The sequence below is a fragment of the Geospiza fortis genome, unplaced genomic scaffold (genome assembly GCF_000277835.1).
Source record: "Geospiza fortis unplaced genomic scaffold, GeoFor_1.0 scaffold41, whole genome shotgun sequence".
Taxonomy (NCBI): domain Eukaryota; kingdom Metazoa; phylum Chordata; class Aves; order Passeriformes; family Thraupidae; genus Geospiza; species Geospiza fortis.
In genome coordinates, this window is record NW_005054299.1 from 8,167,772 (window position 1) to 8,187,944 (window position 20,173).

At 39.4% G+C, this 20,173-nt stretch overlaps 1 long non-coding RNA gene across 1 annotated transcript; it reads right to left on the reverse strand.

Annotated features, from left to right (window-relative positions):
* Positions 1 to 16,846: 16,846 nt before the first annotated feature.
* On the reverse strand, positions 16,847 to 18,653 carry LOC115948376. The gene is made up of 3 exons (XR_004082194.1): positions 18,573 to 18,653; positions 18,110 to 18,180; positions 16,847 to 17,295 (listed from the first exon to the last, which is right to left on the reverse strand). It is a non-coding gene; the product is annotated as an uncharacterized LOC115948376 (long non-coding RNA).
* Positions 18,654 to 20,173: the final 1,520 nt, after the last annotated feature.

The following is a 20,173-nucleotide window of genomic DNA, read 5'->3' on the forward strand; positions in this document are numbered from 1 at the left end:
AAGGCCCTTGTAGGACTATTCAGCCAAATAGTTACATTTTTGGTGGAAGATGGAATCAACCAAATAAATAAGGCAAGGTGCAAAAAGTTTATTGCTGCTCTCCTCATTAGCAGAAAAAAACCAAAATTTGTAGTGTAATTATAGCTTTATGTTCCTTTTAACAGGGCTCTTGCAGCCAGTTACAGTCTTCTGTATCTGTTCTCAATGTGCTTACACTCTCTACACCATTCTGGGCCTGCATTGCAGCACCAGGGTCATCTCTGAATGAAGGAGACATGACTGTGTGTGCCATGTAGAGTCAGTTTTCCCTGGATTGCTTACTCAGTACAGATATATTTATAATGATTAATCAGAAATGCTGTTACTGAATGAATGTGTAACTTGTGTTAGGATTTGGGACTGTAAGCTTCTCTTAAAGGGTTGTGAAGCAGTTGTGTGCTGCCTGGGAAGACTCCTGGGACCTTACCAGGCCCTGAAATTCTTGGAAGAATTCCTTGGCAGCGGCTGAAAAACTGGGTAGTTTTGCATGTTCAGTCTTCCACATGGTGGTCTATAGACAGACCCTTTACTGTGCCTTGTTTATGCATTTTTTTGGTCTGCAGAGTATCAGGAATCTTTTTGACTTAGCAATGAATTTTAACTTTGAGCCCCACTGCAAGGAAGTGAATGCAGCTGCCTTTATTAACACAAATTGTGCAGTTGGACAAATGTAATGGCATGAAAATAGCATGCTGCTAACTTGCTTTTGAAAAGAAACTTGAAAGAGTCTGTATACAGTACGACCATTACATTTGCAAAATTTTCCTTTGAAGAGATGAAAAAAATATTGTTATGCTTAGTATTTTCATCTGTCTATTAACCATTCCAAATATAGTCCTTCTTAAATATATGGGATGGCAAGCTTTTTAGAGAAGGAGCTTCTTTTAAAATTGCTCAGGCACATAAAATGTTGCCTTATTCTACAGACTAGAAGTCAGGAAACTCAGAGCATGCTTTTGCATTAGTATTAATTGATATTATTTTTCCACAGCCTGTATAGCAATTATTTTCTCTGTGTACAAAGAAAATGTATGCATAATAAAGACACTAACTTAGAGAGATGTAGCATGAAAAGTGCACTACAAGGTCAAATCCAGCCCAAACTTCCTTTTTCCTTTTCATTAATATTTTTAGAAGGAGTCTTCAAACTTGTAGGTGGTGACTCCATGGGATTTGATATGAAGATGTGACACCTCATCTTAAATTCCTTAACCACATTTCTTAAGTTGACAGGAATGTCAGGAAGTGTGCCTGATAAGGCTTGCTGTCCTCTCCGAGCTGACTAATCATACATGAAGTCTTGGCAAGAGATAACCAGGTTACAGTAGAGCCAAAATGACATCACATCAACTCAATTTCATATCCTGTAGACACCAGTGCCTATCACCACTCCAGGTTGCTAACATCCTTGACACACAAATGGTATTTTCAGTCTCCGATGTCCCCCTTTTACCCTGTGTCTGTCACTCTGGGGTAAATCAGGAACAAATTTGTCACTAAATGTAAAGAACCATTAACTCACGGGCACTTTGTCATCTGAAGCATAATTTTCTGTGCACGGCTCGCCAATCCCTGGACTCGAGCTATTTGCATAACAGTTTGCTGTACGAATTTGTGACGGAGGATAGTGCTGAACTTGTTAAAATTCCATGTGAATCTCGGCGCAGAAAATGGACTGGTGCTTTAAATCTTGGAGAGTTGTTCACATCAATAATGAATTTCAAATAATTTATTCACTTCAAGTGCAAGTGGTTGGCATACAGTCCTTACAGCTGGTTTGTTGAGATAATTGATTTCCATATAGTTTAAAGATGGGGAAAAGAAACATATGACAACTACAGCAGGTTTCGAGGCAATTGTGAATGCCATATCAGTTTAATTATAGTTCCATCTTTAGCTAACATGGGTTCTGTCCTATTGGAATGAAAATATCCCAGCAACTTGAAACGTAACAGTGATGAATTTTTTATGTTCTTCTACCTACCTTGTATGCTTGCTTAGGGCACTGTTACAAGTACACTTCTAGCTTTTTTCAGTGGATAGTTAACATGACATGCAAGACTGGTCTGCATGACACAGATAACTCAAGGGAATAGCAACAAAGTAAATGAGATGCATTAGTATCTGGATGTGAACTGGGGGATATAAGTTCTCAGAACTTCTTGTTTAATTTATAGAATTGGTTTTTTTCCCCCGTGCATAAGATTTCAGAATGGTAATCATATTCAGGAAATGAGCTGTTCCCACTTCAGGTACTAATATCAACATGTAAAAGATAATCATTAACCAGATGTACCACTCAGCAGTACCTATTATATGTAAGCAAGCTAGCTGAGGTGATAAAAGAAGCTTTTACTTAAAATGTGGGTATATTGGCCATGGAGACAGTGGGAAAACCGTGAGGATTTTGTTTTGGTTGGATTTTTTAATTGACCACTCTATACATGAAACCAGGGCTTAGAGAAACAAAGAGTGTAATAAAAATTTGCTTTGCAGCTGACAGCTCCTGTATGAAACACCCCCTTTGCTAAGGTCCAATGTGTCTGTCCTTCTGTGGGGCCATTTTAAAGGAGGTGAGCTGCACTTCCATATTCTCACAGGTAGGACAGGCAGAGGAGCAAAGAAGCAGGACTGCTAGAAATCTCAAACTTCACTCCAGTTTTTCCTTTCCTCTAAAAATTGATTCACATAAATTGCAAATAGAAGACCTTTGTTTCGTTCTTACTCCATTAATTCCTAAGTTCACACTGTAGTAAAAAAAGTAACAGACAGGTGTCCAGTAAACTTTCCAGCAGTCAGGAATTCCTTACTGTCTTATTTCTACTTCACCTGATGTAACTTCCTTGATTCCAATCAGGGTCCTATACTTAAGTTCTGGTGTTAAGTTGAAGCAATTCCTGTGGGTTGAGGCCTTAGGTTTTTTTCAGTTTAACAGAAAAGTTGTGAGTATATCTCAAATATTTTTCTGGCATCTGTGTATGCTGGAATAAATGAGAAAGGACTCTCCTCTGAAATAAATGATAAACTGTAGTGGTAAAATAAGGGCTTCAATGGTCTAGCTTGACATAGATGGCACAACATTCCCTGCCATAAACTTCTTGTTTTACAGATATATACAAACTTTTCTTTTGACATTACTAAAGAGCAGAAAGTTCCCCTCTAGCTTCCAAGACTTTTTCAGGAGTAACCGCTGAGAATCTGCAATTTGAGGCAAAATACTTGGTTAAAAAAAAAAAAAAAAAAAAGAAAGTCTAATTCTTCTGGTATTTACTTCCAGCTCCAATTCCAGAAAGATGCAAGTTTTCTAGATTTCTTTTAAAATGAAACACAGCAGTAAGATGCTGGAAAAGATCCTGCAGGTCCCTGACAGTCCCTTCATAAGTATTTTGGGATGCATAATCACATTACAACTTTGCTCCCTGTTTTTGGCTCAAATGTGTAACTTTGATTCTGTAAGTGTGCACTATGAACATGTATTCACAATTTGGGGCTGGAGCTTGGACTGAGTCTTGTATCAAGAAGTTCCTGTGGGGAGTCACACCAAAATTATCTTAGCTGTTCTAATTTAAAGACAGTAAAGACAGTCCTGGAATGATGACCAAGGGCTCTGGGGACTTAAAAAACCTTATTGACACACAAATGCATTAACACAAGAAAGAGTTGAGATAAGTAAAGAAACTACAATGGGGGCTCTATGCAGAAGAAACTCTCTCTAGCATCCGTTTTTACAATACAACAGAAAATTTTGATTCCATAAGAAATGCTGGTGGTTGATTTTGTTTGCAAGAGGTTCCTGAAATGTATCAAGAAGTGGAAGTGAACTGGAAACTGTAACAGAGAAATCACCAAAGTACCACCAAGACTTCCTATGGGAGAACAAAGTTTCAAAAATACCCTTCCACTTTTAAATATAGGCTCAGGTCTTGTTGATATGCCTGGAGTGGCCTGTTATGGGCAAGCAGGAATTCTGCCAATGGAGATAAGGTAGCCAAGTGTGAAATGTGCTATAAATAAAGGAAATGTTCTGCAAAAGCACTGTGCCATGGGATTTAACCTTCTGCAAATCTGAATGTAGTCAGGTGAGTGGCACACACTAATAAATAGATGCCAAAAATTTTGTCTGTGTTTCACACTTTCATTATGTATTTCAGGTTGCATTTTTGCCTCCCAAACTGGTGAACTAACTTGAATACTAAATAGATAGTAGAGACTGACACTTTTCTTTTTAGTCATTGACAGAAACTTGTAACACCCTGCTTGCTTCCCTCAGCCTCCACAAGGAGAGAAGGAGAATGGAATCCCTCAATCTCCAGTGGAGAATGGAATCCCTCAATCTCCAGTGGATGCTTGCCTGACTCTGTGACTTCAGAGGGGACATGGCCTGTCCAAGCATCTAGTAACTTTAGTGGCTTTTAGGACAAATGTTTGTGAAGTCTCAGAGTACCTGATTTACTTGCTATCCTCAGCCACTGAACAGCCATATTCAGTTTCAAGGGAAAAGGCTTAGAATTCCAGAGCTATCTAATGCTTTCAAATGTCATAAACCAACATTTCTTGTGTGCCATTTTTTTGTGTAAAATTTGTTCCTATATCTAAGAAAAAACAGACTATTAATTCTGTATGTTAAAGTCTGCATAGAATACAATTTCCCCATCAATTTTCCATGACTTCTAAGATAAGACACAAAGTGCATCATCACCAGGACTTTGTCCCTCTCAGAGTTAGTGAAAAAAGCCCTTGAATAGTTTGAATCAGACTCCAGACTTCCAACTCTTACTTGTGGAGATGAAAAGTATTTCTTGGTATCCCAGACCAGCAACTACATGGTAAAACATGTCTTTTCAGCTTATGGAATGTGCTGTGTACTGTGGCAAATTGTTTGTCTTGCAACAGGGTTAATCTTTCGGGAATCCATCAGATAACTGTGTCCACAATTATGGAAACTGCGTTCGGCAAAGAAAACAACTTGGGCACACTTGCTGCTTTCCTTGCTGAAGGCTGCCCTAGTGGTGCATGCCTTGAGAAATTCTGCAATAGCTGCAGAGATGCTGGCAGCAAGAGTGGCAAATTTTGAAGGGCTAGGTTGAAAAGCATGGGTGTTGATGGGAGGATGACCTTTTGGACACTTGAACCACACCCTGCATTGCCCCCAGCTTTGGCCCAGACTTTTTACTTCCATGCCCAAACTGAGCACTTGCTTCAGACCAATTGTTCCAGCCAGGTGACATCTTGCTGCCTGCTGTCTTTCATTCAAGTGTTTCTATATAGAAATGGATGTCATCTGCTGTCTCAAAATCTCAGTATTTTCTTTCAGTTTCTGGTCAAGAAGTGGTGTTTGATTTTTCTAAGTTGCTGAGAGAGCAGGCATGATTGAATCTGTGTGTTGCAGAAAGGATGTCAAGACAAACTGATATGAATGAGAATTTATTTGCAGGCTCCACAGTTGATGGCACGTATCAAAAATGACAAAGGAAAAAAAGAAGTGGGAGGAAGGTGGGGTGCAGAGAGAAAACTCTCCCCAGTGGCAAGCTCGAAGGAGAAGCTGTGCTTGGCATTCTGAGGCAAACAATTTCCTCAGGCACCCTATCCAAGGCAATAGGCAGTTCCAATACAGTGCTTTCCCTACAGCAAATACGTTGTTTTGTTCAGGACTCACTCAGGCTCCCTGCTGATCATTCCCATTTCCAGGGCAAGCTTTGAGCAGGCAGAGGTGCTGTGTGGCTGGTTAGTTGGTGAGCTCTGGATTTTTGAGTTCCTTGGCTTAAACTAAAGCTACAAACAAAGGAAAGACAGAGGAAAAGGAGTGAGTGATTCTTGCCCTGGTGACAGTCACTTCCACTGGAAGGTGCCGTGCCAAAACCATTGGAGTACAAGGCAATGTCCCACCTACCTCCAGGAGAGCCCTGTGGTCTCAGGAAATCCTGGTGCCACTGCACAATTTCCATGGTGCCAGAAGCGTCATTCATCCCTTCCAGCGCCATGCAGTAGACAAGGAATGTTGTGTGTGCCTTCATTATAAAAACCATCCAACTTTCCAGCCTGAGCAGGACACTCCAGCCACTGCCCACGGGGAGGACAGGCTGCTGTAGGGAGCTTTGCTCACCTAAAAGGCACTTGGAGGTAGGCAGAAAACTGTTGCTGGTGACCATTTGCACACCTGTAAGTACTGTTAAAAAGTAACAGTAAATTTATCAGCAAATGAATTGGTACTCCTGAAGTGCTTTATTAGCTGCTGTGAAAAATACATTAAGAAATCCTATATATTATTCAATTGGCAGTTGCCTAATGTCTTGGATGACAGAAAAAAAATGGAAAGCCGTGTCTCACATTAAATATTTACTCCCTTTGTCCAGACCATGTGCAAGGATTCTCTAAAACTTCTCTGCATCAGAGTGTAAAATGTTGTTTGTAGAGTAGAGGACCCAATGCCACTGCTTCTGTGCTAAACTATTTGTGTTTGGATCATAGTGTACACACACTGACATTTGCGTTTGATGTAAAGAGCCTCAAGATGTAAAAGCATAGCATCATATTTAAATAGAAGCTGGACAGCAAATTATAGCGGTTCATATTACAGAAATTCCTGGAAATCAAATAAAGAATTATTAAATAAGTGCATTTCACTTATCCATGTACTGAAATAACCATTTCACAATTAGTGTCTTAATTTATCTAGATTATTTATTGTTCATAGACCTCTGTAAACACTGGCCACCCAAACCATCAATATGTTTGCACTTCTGCATCTGCAGTGGTGGATTCTGACCAGCCTTGAAGAAACATTTCATAGTCACTTCATTCTAAAAACAGCATCTTGTTGTTTAAGGTATAAATTTGAGATATTCAGTCATTCCTTTGTATTAACTGATTTTAGATCAATCATTAGAGATTGTCATCTCCACACAAGTTTACAGCTTGTAACAATTAATACAATTAACTAATGTTCAGAATTAACTTTTCACAACTGAACCTGTGACACTCATATAAAGTATACAAAACAAAAAACATTTTGCTTATGAATGTGCTATTTTGCTGCTTTGTTTATAATGAAAAAAAGCAGCAGCTAAGTATAGAAAGATTTATTTTCACTTTTATAATTCACTTGCAAGAAGTTATTCTCCAATTACTTATTAGCTGTAGAATAACACCGAAATTAATACTGAATAATATTGAAATGAGAACCCCAGTCAATATTGCATGCATCAAAAATGATGAAAATCTTCACTTACTGAGAACTGTGAAGTGTTTATTCGTTTTTAGACACAGAGTCCTCCAGGGAGTGCTACAAATCCACACAAGCTCACTGCACCTTCAGCGTTGCATTTGGAGTGTTGATTTAGATGGAATATGTGTAAAAACTCCTGTCAGCAGACAGCTCTCTAGTGACTATACATCTGCAAAGGCTCAAGAACATAAACTACTGCTACATGAGTCTGGAATAAATTATGCTCACCTCACAAATTCTGGATCTGCTTGGTCCACAGTCACAAAGGAGAAATTGTTGTGTTTTAGAATTAGGGAACCAGAGTTTATTTCATCATCCTGTATGTGTGTGTGTAATTTTAGACCAAAATTTTTTCCCAAGTAGAAGAATGTTAATGAAATCAGCAAAGGAAAGAAGATCGATGAAAGTAGGACATGAAGCGATGTGAGACTGGTACAGCAAGTTCCCTGAGCTACCTCAGAGCCAAAGGTAAAGAAGCTGTCTTCTCTTCAGGAAAAAATGAATCAAGCTTTTCACCCCACAGCATCCTACTTAGTTCAGATTCCTTAAAGCTAATCTGTATTTCTTGCAAAGATAAAAGCACTTTTAGTTTTTTCTCATAGATTATCAAAAAAGTCATTCATATTGGAACAAAAAAACCAAAACAACAAAACAACTTTTCCCAATATTCTGTCTCCAGAAAACCAAAGTAACTACACAGTGGTTCATCACTTGCTACTGTTATAGACCCAGATTTTGCATTCAGTAAATGTTTCAGGATTTGCCTTCTTTGAATTTACTGTCTTTACTGAGTTTACTTATCTTTAAGGATTTGCAACAACTTGTGGACATGAATGAGTCTGACACTTCAGCTACCTAATCTGTGCAAAAAAAAGGGTCTCTTTCATTTGGTTTGTTCCCCAGTCATGTCTTGTGTACCACTTGTTTCTGCATTGTGATTAATGGCCAATAATATTTCATATTTACCTTCTCTGTGTCTCCTGAAGAAATGACATTCTGTGTTAGCCCTCAGTCACTTCTTGTCCACACAGACACCTTATACTTTGTAAGACATCCTCATTCAGAATCTGATCAATGCAGCTGACCACTCTCCCTGTCTTTCAGTGTATTTTTCTAGATTTAACCATATTGGTTTTGAGATGATGTGACTATACACCACAGGCTATATATCAGCAGAATAGTTTCTGATCTGTTCTCTAGCATTTTTCTAATATTCTTAATTGGATTTGCTGCCGTTGAACACAGGGCTGACATATTTACCAGACTCTCCAAGATATCTTTCCTGAGATGAAATTGTTAATTTTGTGATCACGGCCATGTAGATGTGTTTGTTTTTCCTACATGCATTGTCATTATTGAAATAGAATATATTGACTATTATTTTATTGCACAGACAGTCATAGAATAATAGAATGACAGAATCTTTTATGTTGGAAAAGACTTTTAAGATCGTCAAGTCCAACCAGCACTGCCAAATCCGCCATTAAACCGTGTCCCCAAGTGCCACATCTAAAGTCAGCTAAATACCTCCAGGAATGCTGACTCAACCACTTCCTTGAGACAGCCCATTCTGCTGCTTGACAACCCTTTCCATGAGGAAATTTTTTCTAATATCCAGTCTAAACCTCCCCTGGTGCAACATTTCGTCTCGACTCATTACTTAGAAAAACTCTTGACTCATTACTTAGAAAAACTGGTGGGACTGACCCCCACCTGGCTACACCCTCCTTCCAGGCAGTTGTAGAGAGTGATAAAATCCCCCCTTGTGCCTCCTTTTCTCCAGACTAAACATCCCCAGCTCCCTCAGCCACTTCTCATCAGACTTGTGCTCCAGACCCTTCCCCAGCTCCCTTGCCCTTGTCTGGACACGCTCCAGCACCTCAATGTCTATCAAAAGGTGTTTATCAGGAGAGATTTTTTCTTTAGTTCTTTACATAAGTTTTCATTTTTCTATCTTGAGTAATTCAGTGTTAGTACAGATCTCAGCCCAGGTTCCCATGGGTCTCCAGCAGTACCCTGTTTTCACTGAGAAAACTGACTATTTATTCTTTCTTCCTCATTTGGTCCTTTCACGCTTTTTCCCCATGGTGAACCTGCTGTGTTTGCCTATGAAACAAGTCTGATTTGTACTGTCATATTGCAGTTACAGGCACTGTTTCAGGCAATGAAATATACAATTAGTCTTCCTTGTCACTTGCCTTTCTTAGTTTCTTTACACGTTATTTCTTGATGTAGTTCTTATATCCTTTCTGCTTCAGTTTTCATCTCTATCACTTTTCCTCCCTGTGCCTTTGTGTCCACTTCCCCATCCACCCAAGTTCCCATACAACATCTCCTGTTACCCTTTCCTGGATGACCTCAACCCTCTCCTCACTGCTCACATCTCTTTATGCAGGTTTACTAGAGATACAGTATCTGCATCATTTCTCTCATTCCAGCACTGATCTCTCAACAAAAATAGCAACCAGATGTAACCTGTGTATGAGCTGAAGTCACTGAGTCTAGAGGAGTCTCTTCACTGGGGTAAGTAGAGTTTGGAGCCAAGCTTTCTGTGAAATCAGGCTGAATTATGTGTGAGGCTGGTTTGCAGACACTGCACTGCTACTCCCAGCAGATTTGGGGAACAGGAAACATGCCACTTCCCCTCTTGGCCTGTTTGACCATGGATAAGAGGAGGAGATCTGCTCTGAGGTGCACCAGGCTGAAACATGATCTTCTCAGATTCATCTGCCTCTCCAGTGAATCACTTGCAAGGGGTGAGTAGCTCTAGGAGGAACATTGCAGAAGCTCAGGAATCTATGCCTTTCCTAGTATTTGGCAACTAAGGGATAATGGAGCTACCAGCAAATGTAGGGAAGAATGAACAAAGCCATACCCAAACAGGAAGTTGATAAACTCTCCTGGGCTTGCTGCAGTTGACTGTAGAGGCAGCAGTGAAACACAGGACACCAAGCACTGTAACCACCAGCCTGGAGAACTGTGCTGAATTTTGGTCCTTAGTCCCATGGCTCCTTCAAAGAGGTAGCAACCACAGTAATTAGGTACCACCTTCCTGGGAAGAGCATTCCAGTACTTCTTTATTCTTTCAGTGAAAAATTTCTTCCTAATATCCCACCTATACCTTCCCTGACATAGCTTGAGACTGTGTCCTCTTGTTCTGTCAGTTGCTGCCTGATGGAAGAGACCGACCCCCACCTGTGTACAACCTCCCTTCAGGAAGTTGTAGAGAGCAATAAGGTCACGTCTACACCTCCTTTTCTCCAGGCTAAACAGCCCCAGCTCCTTCAAACATTCCTCACCAGGCTTGTGTTCCCCCCACCAGCCTTGTTGCCCTCCTCTGGAAGCGCTCAAGCATCTCTCAACATCCTACCATCACTGGATGTGTTCAAAAAAACACTGGACATGGCACTTGGTGCTATAGTCTAGTTGAGGTGTTAGGGCATAGGTTGGACTTGATGATCTTAGAGGTCTCTTCCAACCTCATTATTCTGTGATTCTGTGATCTCAGCATGAGCATAGCAGAGACAGAGCAGCCATCCTGTCACCTGTCTGTCACCCATGAAGTGGAGCAACAGAACTGGGACAACATAGTGGAGTTTCTTTACAACAGGATGAAGCCTTCCCACGTGATAGGACTTCTTTCCTCATTCCTCAAGCTCTGATTCTCTCAAATGTTCTTTTTGATGCCTGCACTTCCTTTTCTTCGTCATATATCCAATATCCTTGTTTTATCCAGTCGTCACCGGGGAGTTCTGTGGGATTCAAGAGTCTGAGTATGTAGAAAATTTTGTGAGATGGAAATATCTGTCCATGGGTAAGAAAGTGGAAAAGACCATTTCTGTGATGTAGCTTGTTACCTTTACTGTTCTCAAAGCCATTTGTCAAGCACTAAGTCAAATAACAGTCCCTCCCCACTGGGCTCTGCTCTTACACTCACAAATACCTTGCTCCTCCAGTGGTACTGACAACCAGCAGAGACATCCTCCCAGCAAATAAATGCCCTTCATGAGAGAGAGTGATGGACTGAACCTCTTTGGCACAGAGAGGCAATCTGAGGGCAGCATGGGGGAGTGAATGTGCCACAATAAAGCATTTCAGTGAAATAACTGAGTCAGCTTCTCTGAGCTCTAATGACCACACCTTGTGGCCACTGCTCTGCTTTTGCCAAGACATGTTTTCTATTGGGTGACCTCCTCTTCAGGGTAGGAGAACACTTCTGCTTTTGCATACAGGTTCTTTGTGCCAAATAACATCACATTTTTGTTGGAGGTTCATGGTTACTGTTTCTTCAATGCATCTCTAACTATTTTGCCAAAGCCACCCATCCTCTGCCATCTGTCAGGTGGCAAGAAGAAAGAATGTGGCTTCCACTGTGCTGAAGGACAGGGGAGCATGTGATGAGGTGAGACAAATTCACATCATCGCCTCACAACAGCTTCTTTCATGTGATAGGTTATGAATCATCAGTGACTATTTTATGTACAGTGTAGAAACCAGAAAGTTAAAACCCCACAGACTAAGAAACTGCAGTGGTGTTATGAAGCAAAAGATGCTAAAGCCCTTTCCGGTCCTATATACTAGTGACTGCAATAATAGAGTTTTTATAGTGACTCTTTTCAGCCAGTAAGCTATGTCCTTATGGACAATGCCCACAGTTTATATTTCTCATAAGAGCAAACGTGTTTTATCTTTTATCTAAGCTGTTTCCACATTTCCGTGCGCTTCCAGTTATTTATCTTAATTGTGGAAACAAAACAAATACACTACATGTAAAGAAATGACTTGACCTTCCTTCCATAGGCCACATCCTATATTCTTTGTGTGTTCCAAAGCTACCCTGCGCTCTGATTAACTTGACTAGGAGCTGTGTTTGTGTATATTCTCACACAAAATGTATATATAACCTGCCCTCACACGGCTCCACCGGGCTCAACTGAAATCCCAGAACTTCAGCTGTGGTATTAATCATGTACTCATGATGGAATGTGGGTTGCAAAAAATATTTAAGAGCCCATAGAAACTTTTCTTTAAAGTATGCAATCCCTAAATATTTGGGTTCACATTATAGTCCTTTAGCTAGGATTTATTTGACTATTTCATATTTGCCTTTCTGTTTATTTTGTAATAGTATACTTGTCTAGCACACATTTTTATGCCAGCCTTGCTTTGCATTTTTACAGTCTGCTAATTAGACCATTTTAACTAATTTGTTTGCATTTTGTATGAGCAAGTTGGGCTTTTGGATTGACTAATGTAATTGCAGCCAGTTTCTGCCAAATACAAATTACTCTTTCTAGTGTGAGCTAGAGAGAAAAGTAAATATTTAATAGCCATCAATACCCTTGCAGCATTCTAAAGTGTGCTTTTTTCCTATGGAAAGTTTAAATAATTTCTTCAGTGCTTGATTGCACTTTAATGTTAAGAAATTATTTTTTAATCTTTTTTGAAATAATAATGAATTAGACATTTTAGCATGTCCGCAAGGGTTTTATTTCTGTGCACTTTGCAGTTTTAAATTCCAAGCTTTAAGATCTGGTACTTTGATGCTTGAAGTTTATTTGCTTAGCTTTTTATGTACTGAGTACCATCTCCCGAAAACGTTTTACTGGGATGTACTTGGATTTTAATGTTTCTAAGGGGAGGAAGACAAATCTTATAGAAAAGTTAAATTGTGGGAGTTTTGCTTGCTTTCTCTCTTTTATTTATTTATTTTTTCTCTCCAAAGGAGCGTAGCAGAAGACAGGAACTGTTTACCGAACATCAGCATTATTTGTATCTGTATTTTGACCTGCAAGTCTTACATGCTTCTTGTCTGCACAAATGTACATAAAGGCATAAGAGCACCAGAGCCTTTAGGAGGTTAAAACTCCTCAATTTCCACCCTTAATATCCCTAGGGTACTTGCTATGATATAGATCAAGAAGACCGCCTGCTCACCTCGGGGGTGTTATCTGCGCATTTCCCCAGGGTGTGAGTGCTGTGAGTGCAATCTCTACTTTCTTTTCCCACCTGAAGCTTTCAAATGCATGAGTCCCACAGGTCCTAGCCAACACCCTAAGGAGTTGGGCAGCTGTTGTTTTCTGCCACCCACTGAATGGGGGAACAATCTATGTTTTCTGCCACCCACTGAATGTGGGGAAGCTGGAGGGTTTGAGCAGGAGTTGTGGGTACTGGTTAGCTGGTGCCTGGGCTGCCTCAGTGCATTTCTAACCTTGCCTTACCTCTTGTGCAGCTGGTACCAGCCCCAGGATGCTGTGGGAAACAGAACCTGCATTTGCCCATCTTTCTGTTTCATCTGATGAAGCTAAAATGGTTGACAAATCAGCAGTGAGATCCAGCGCTAATCAGAGGGAAATCAAAACACCTTTTAGCCAAGTCCTTGACATGTCAGTACTCATTTTATTTTCAGATAGGGTGTTAACACCATGTCATGCAACATCCATAACTATTAATTAAGACAGTGAATATATAATCACATCCAAATGACAACAGAAGTCAATATCATCAGCAGGTTATAGAACCAGGTTCTGGATTTCATAATCCCAGCAACCAAATTCCTTCTCTCTGTTTCATTCCTGGTACAGCAAATGTGTCACAGAGCATGAAGCAACGGGTTTCTGATGTATGTTCCACCACTGTCTTCACAATCCTCTCATCATGTGCTAAGAACAGGTATAATGCAAAAAGTAATAATCTTTTTCTGGTTTTAGTATTTGCTGGCCTAGATGAGTGGGCAGGTGATATGACCAGTGAACTAATCATGCTGTTCTGAAAATGTTACTATTAACAGGCAGTCTTACCTGCTCTCCTTGATAAGTTTCATTGTGACATTTTGTTAGTAAACCCAAAACCACCATTCTTGGATTTCTGCAAGTCCCACAAATATGAGTGGCAAATTTAAGCATAACTCTGTAGTAGGAATTGTCTACTTGGATTATTTTTTTTATGTAATACTACACATAATACTAAAATTTGATACTGAGAAGCTGTAGTTAGTTTAACTGTATTTAATAAAAGTAGATTTAATACTAAATTTCTAGTGTATATTTTCCATTATGACATGCTTGCTCTTTGGGAATAATGGTCTGTGGTGCTTATATACTGAATTTCTAGAGGAAGTGTGTTTTCATAAAAGACACAGAGAAAAGTACCTCCCCGTGTATCCTTATATTTTCTATCTTGGTACCAGTATTTTGGAAATACAGAGGACAGATTATTGAATGGATTTGCTTATCTACTTTTCTAGGTGTGCCCATCTGAACACACAGAGAAGAGCTGGTGTGATTTTGGTACCCCTGAGAGGAGATAAAAAGATGGAATCTTTGAAGATGTTGGTACCATCACACAAGAGATCTGTCTAAAAATACTGCACAGATCATCTCTAGAAAAGAGAAGGAAGTCAGGTTATTTTCTCACTTCTGACCATTTTATGCTTTTTCCATGCCTGTGTTCCCTTGCTGCTAACAGGATTATTCGCACAAGGAACACAATAGCACTTTAGCCTTAAGCAGTTGGCCTCCACACTGATACACAAGTGAGCATGTCAGCTGGTGCTTGTTGTGATGCAGAGAACAAACTAACCAAGAACTGGACTGTTAGAAGTCACAGATAACTGAAATTTGTTTTAATCATTTCTGTCACAGGAAAGTATTTTCTAAATGCGTTATGTCAAAACATCCCAAGAAGTGACATGTAATCCAAGGCACATGTTTTATTCTTGGTTACATTTGCAAATTGAATCTCAGTACTTTCAAGGCATTTTGAATTTAAAGTAATATTGTTAAATGCCTGTGTTCTTGATACTTAACTAAAGCAGTGACACAGGAATATTCAATAAAGCACTTCAGTACAATAATTCATTTATTCACTGAATACCTTGTCTTAACAACTGACAACTTTTACAGATCTGATCCCTCTCCAGAGATTTAGTAATTCTCCAACATGCAACAGCAAGAGATGAGGAGATGATAAAAGAAATGTATAGTACTTTTCATATTCAAATAAATATCCACCATAAAAAACAGGTGCTTTTCACCAGCTACATCACAAGGCCTTTCAGTGTTTGCTCTCAGCTTATCAACTCTTTATTTCTTTATAGCCTATGACACTCAATGTCTTTACAATGTCAAGTCCTGGTAAAACTTTTCAGGAAAACAAATCCCATGCGTTTATCTTTCGAAACCTACAATGGCGATCCTCACACTGATTCAGCCTGACTGTGTCTGCTGTGCTAGGTTGTCTCAGCAATTTCCAGCATTTCATACTTCAAGGCAAAATAACTTGTTTGTAATTTTGTCAATTTCTAAGGCCAGTATTTCTGCACTTGAAGAGTAACTTGAATGTAAGGGGCAGTGCATCACTTCCTCTGTGCTACTGTAACAACCCAGCAGGAAAATTCTTGATTCAAATGATGGACACAGAATATGAAATAGCTGCTGTTACTTAAACATATACATCCTCTATAAATTTGTGCTCTGCCCATGACATTGTTCCACTAAAGACAGACGTACTTAGAAGAAAAATTTCCATGTGAATGGCAAGACATTTTGCAATCATTGTGCGAATGAAAAGGGGAAATTACAATCACCAGTTTTAGACTATTTTATTTATATCAAGAAGTAGATGTTTCTAGTGTTAATTAAACTCTGTTTAGGTTATGAGAACAGTGAGATCTTGTCCAAGATAAATTCATAGTTCATTTTATGTCATTTGTACCTGTAGTTTGGATTTAATAGACCAAAATGAAGATATGTATGGGGAAGGTATGTGAGAAAAAAGTTCATGCAAGCAGTGACGTGAATAGTGTGAAAGAAAGAAAAGCCAAAGAAGGAAAAATAATGGTCTGGCCAGATGTTGCAGAAGTTTCTACGCACCTGTGATAGAAAGCGGCGCCAACAAAGCTGGTCCTTGTTGAGTTCTACATTAATACAGGAATTCTACAAAATTTAATATCTTGATCAACACATGGGTTTGCACCTCCAAGAGTATAGATCTAAGCCTGGCCATCACTAACATGATGCACTTTGACACAAAGCATTTCTCGTGTTACTGCTTACTATGAAATTTTGTTTACAAAGATAAGCATCACTTTAAAAGGTGATAAAGACACAATGAACAGGAGCCAAACCTTTCAATTGCTAACCCGTTCTATAATGTACGTAGCGTATGAAGTACTGCTTAAAGGTCAGTGAAAGGTTTAAAGGTTAAACCCTGCTCCTTTTTTTTCTCACTTTGGACTCCAAGGGTTTCAAAAACAAAGGCCATTTCTACTCTCAGCTAGTGTGAATTTAATATTCACAAGTACTTGGTCTTAGTTGGATTGGTGTGGATTTACAGCAGAAGGACTTCCAGCTCTGGCCCTATACTGCTGCTTTGTTGCTCCATTGAAAGAACAGGCTTTGTTCAGCTGCCACTTTCATCTAAAATAAAAATAGATATAGCTATAGCTATATCATCTATATCTAACTTTCTCCTAGAAAATTTGTCCATGGATTTTTCAGAGCAGAGAAGCTACACAAAATACTCTGAATACCCTGTAGATGTTGAAAATACATATAATTGGGAAAGGTGAATTTTCATATTAAGCAACATGTTTTGATGTTCTTTATCTAGAAGCAAGAATAACACATTTCCATCCCCAGTTCTATGGCATTTTTGAATGTGGTGAAAACGTTCGATCATATTTTACTGTTTGTTAACAATAAAATAATCATTTCCTTAATTCTATATTAACTTAACAGGAGCTATACCGCTGAAAAGAAGAATGTCTTATCTCAAATGAGGTTTCCAACTAAGATAATCTGAGGAAATGTATAACAACTGTGATCCTAGGACAACTTGTTTTTCTACTATTAGAAGTAATAAAACCATACTATTTAGCAAAATCTTTAGAAACCGTCAGCCAATATACAAAAATATTTACATCTTTTCTTCCTGGAGAAATACTTCAAGTCTCTCCCTTTGTGTCCACACTTCCTCACATTCCCTGAGGACAGAAAATCTTCCAGGGCCTGGAAGGTTCAGGGTCAGTCCTGAAACAAATTGCAAACATGCTACACTTGAGCTCAGCGGCGCTGCCTTCACCTGCTCTCTGCCAGCCACACCACCCCCCAAAAGTCCATCCAAATATTCTCTCTTGGCTGGGTCTGTAAGCAGTCACTACTGGAAAAAGTTGCTTCAAGAAAATGTGGAGAGTTTAGCGATAAATATATAGGAAGTTTACAAACCACATTCTACAAATTCCCTTTGGGCATCTTCCCACAATGTTATCCTGAGTCATAGCTGGGTCAACAGCAGCAAGGAGTCCTATAGGATCCCTTAACTCCCTCTTGGTCCTACAGGCTCTTTGCATTTCCCTGTTCTGCTCCTGTGCCCTCAAGATCATTCTTCGTCAGATCCTCCCATTTTATATCCCTCTTCTGTGATGTCTCTTCAAGTGTCCTCTCTGAATCTCCACTGCTCCCAGAGCTCCTATTCCTGTTCATACCACGCTGTCCTGCCACTTGCCCATGCCTGCACACCATTCCATGGGCAGCTCTCACTCCAAGGTCCCTGCTTGGTTTCTAAACCAGATAGCACTATGGATAGACTTTTTATCAAGTAATATGCTTTAAGCATTTTTTTCTCTTTTGAAGCTCTCTGAAGGAACCAACAAGATTTAAGTCTTCATCTCATGCAGAAGGAAAGATGAAATGTTGCATGAGAGACAAAAAAGAGAAATGGCAGCCTTTCTATAGTACATCCAAAAATACAGTACAGTTTTGGGAATTGCAGCTGGTTTTATGACCCATCTGACAACTCATGGCTTCAAAATCTGCAAGATGTTTCCTTCCCTTGATCACATACCTGTAAAAGCACTTCCAGCAAGAAGTATTGCCAATGTGACCTTGTGGCGTTTTTTCTTCCATTTTCAGCCACTGGAAACAGTCATGCAAATAAATTAAATTGCTTGGATATGGATAGAAAATAGATCCACAAGAATGAAAATTTGGGCAATGTATACTCATTTCAAAAGTCAAGAAAATATTGACAGAAAACACTTCTGCATTTTCCACTGGAATTACTGAATATATTTGATTAAACATATAAACTTCACTTTGGTATTCAAGTTCACCAAGCATGTTTGGAATAACAATTATTCTATTAACATGCTGACATGATCTAGTCAAACAAAATTAAATGTGTTTTGGGGTAATAAGATATAAAGCCTTATTTAAGTATTGCTGTTTTTTTAAAACAATGGAGAGACAGCGATATCTGCAGAATCAAAACAATATTCCTACAAAAACTGTAAATTAAAATCATTAACCTCTGCCTTGACATAAGCATCTTTTTCCTCAGGGGCATGGACCAGCTGTCCTCAAAGAGAAATTTTAGTTTCAGAGAGCTCCTAGGAAAAATAAACAAAATACAATGGTATACTATTCATAATATACAAGTTGTCTCTAATTCTGTTCCTAATCAGTGTAAGGCCAGAAGAAAAAATAAAATTGCTTTAAAACTAAAAATTCTTGTAGTCTTAGAGATCTAGAGAAGCATCTGAGAAAGTTTAATTTTAAGTAAGGCATTGCATTCTAACCATGGCATTGGCTTAACAACCTGTACAGGCTCAGGTGCACCATCTTATGCCAGATTTCCCAAACTGTGAAATTCACATGGTATTTCTTACCTTGTTCAGAGCAGCTGACAGACTTTAGTTAGAACAATACTTGATTTTCTTTGTCCTCTTGCCTATTCTGTTGCAATAGGGTCTGGCTTTTAAGCATTTTACCGTGACATCTTTGTTATCTGTTACCTCAAAGTTTTTGATGGTGCCATATACATGTACATGATGCTTTGTAAGCAAGGTTTAAAACTGCTGAACTTGTGCACCCAAGCGTTAACCTACATGCAAGAATAATCTAGTTATGATTGAAAAGATGACCAGGGAGAGCTGAGTCTGTCTGTAAGCCCAGAATGTGAGAGGTAGCATGGGCTGTGGCTGGCACTAAGAAGAACCAAAACTGCCACTGACCCATTGCGTGATTCCGAGGAAGCCATTTCACCTTTCTGTTGTGCTTTTCTTCTCAGCCCTCATCTCTCCAACCTGCCAGCCCTTCACAGCAAGATCTGTCTCTTATGATATATCTCACAGCAGGAGCTCAGCTGGGGCTTCCAAATTAGAGCTGATTGGGAATTTTGCAATGAAATGAGTTTTCATTAGAAAGTGCAGCTCAGTTTCAGTGCAGTTCTGCAGTGCAGTTGTGGGGATGCTCACCCAATATATGAGGAAGCAAATTCAGATAATGACTCTGAAGAATGCTTTGTTATAGGAAGTAGATCAGCTCCAGGAGGAACTGTGGAGTGAACCTTGCCCAAGGACAACTATCAGGCTGTGGGTGAATTGACACAGTCCTCTGCAGTTAGAGAGACAGCAGGTCAGGAATTTGAACCCAAGTATGCATGGGAAGATCACATGTTCTTTTGGTGGAAGCTGTGTTTGTTTGTGTGTTTGTTTGCTTGTACTAAAACCAAGCCTTCTAAAAGCACTTATGTTTGCTGCAAGAAAGCACTGGAGCATCAGCAGAATGCTGAGAAGTTTCATGGGTAGATTTACTTGGCCTAACTTGGTTCTGCTCCAAACCCTGCCTGATGTTAACAGTGAGATCGGATGTATTTTAACTTGTAAAATACTTACAGTCTAAAGGAGACAACTTCAGAATAAATCATTATCAGATATCTGAGGAGCCTTAATGACAAAGAGAAAGAGAATTTATTTTTAAAATAATTCCAAAGAGAAATAGGAAGGCCTTCTGGTAATTAGGAAAAAAACCAAGCGGTCCCCAGCATGAGGAAGGAGACCACAGCAGGCAGGTGTGGTCAAAGGAAATAATCAGATCAGGAATTCAAAAGAAATAGTAAAAAAAATCA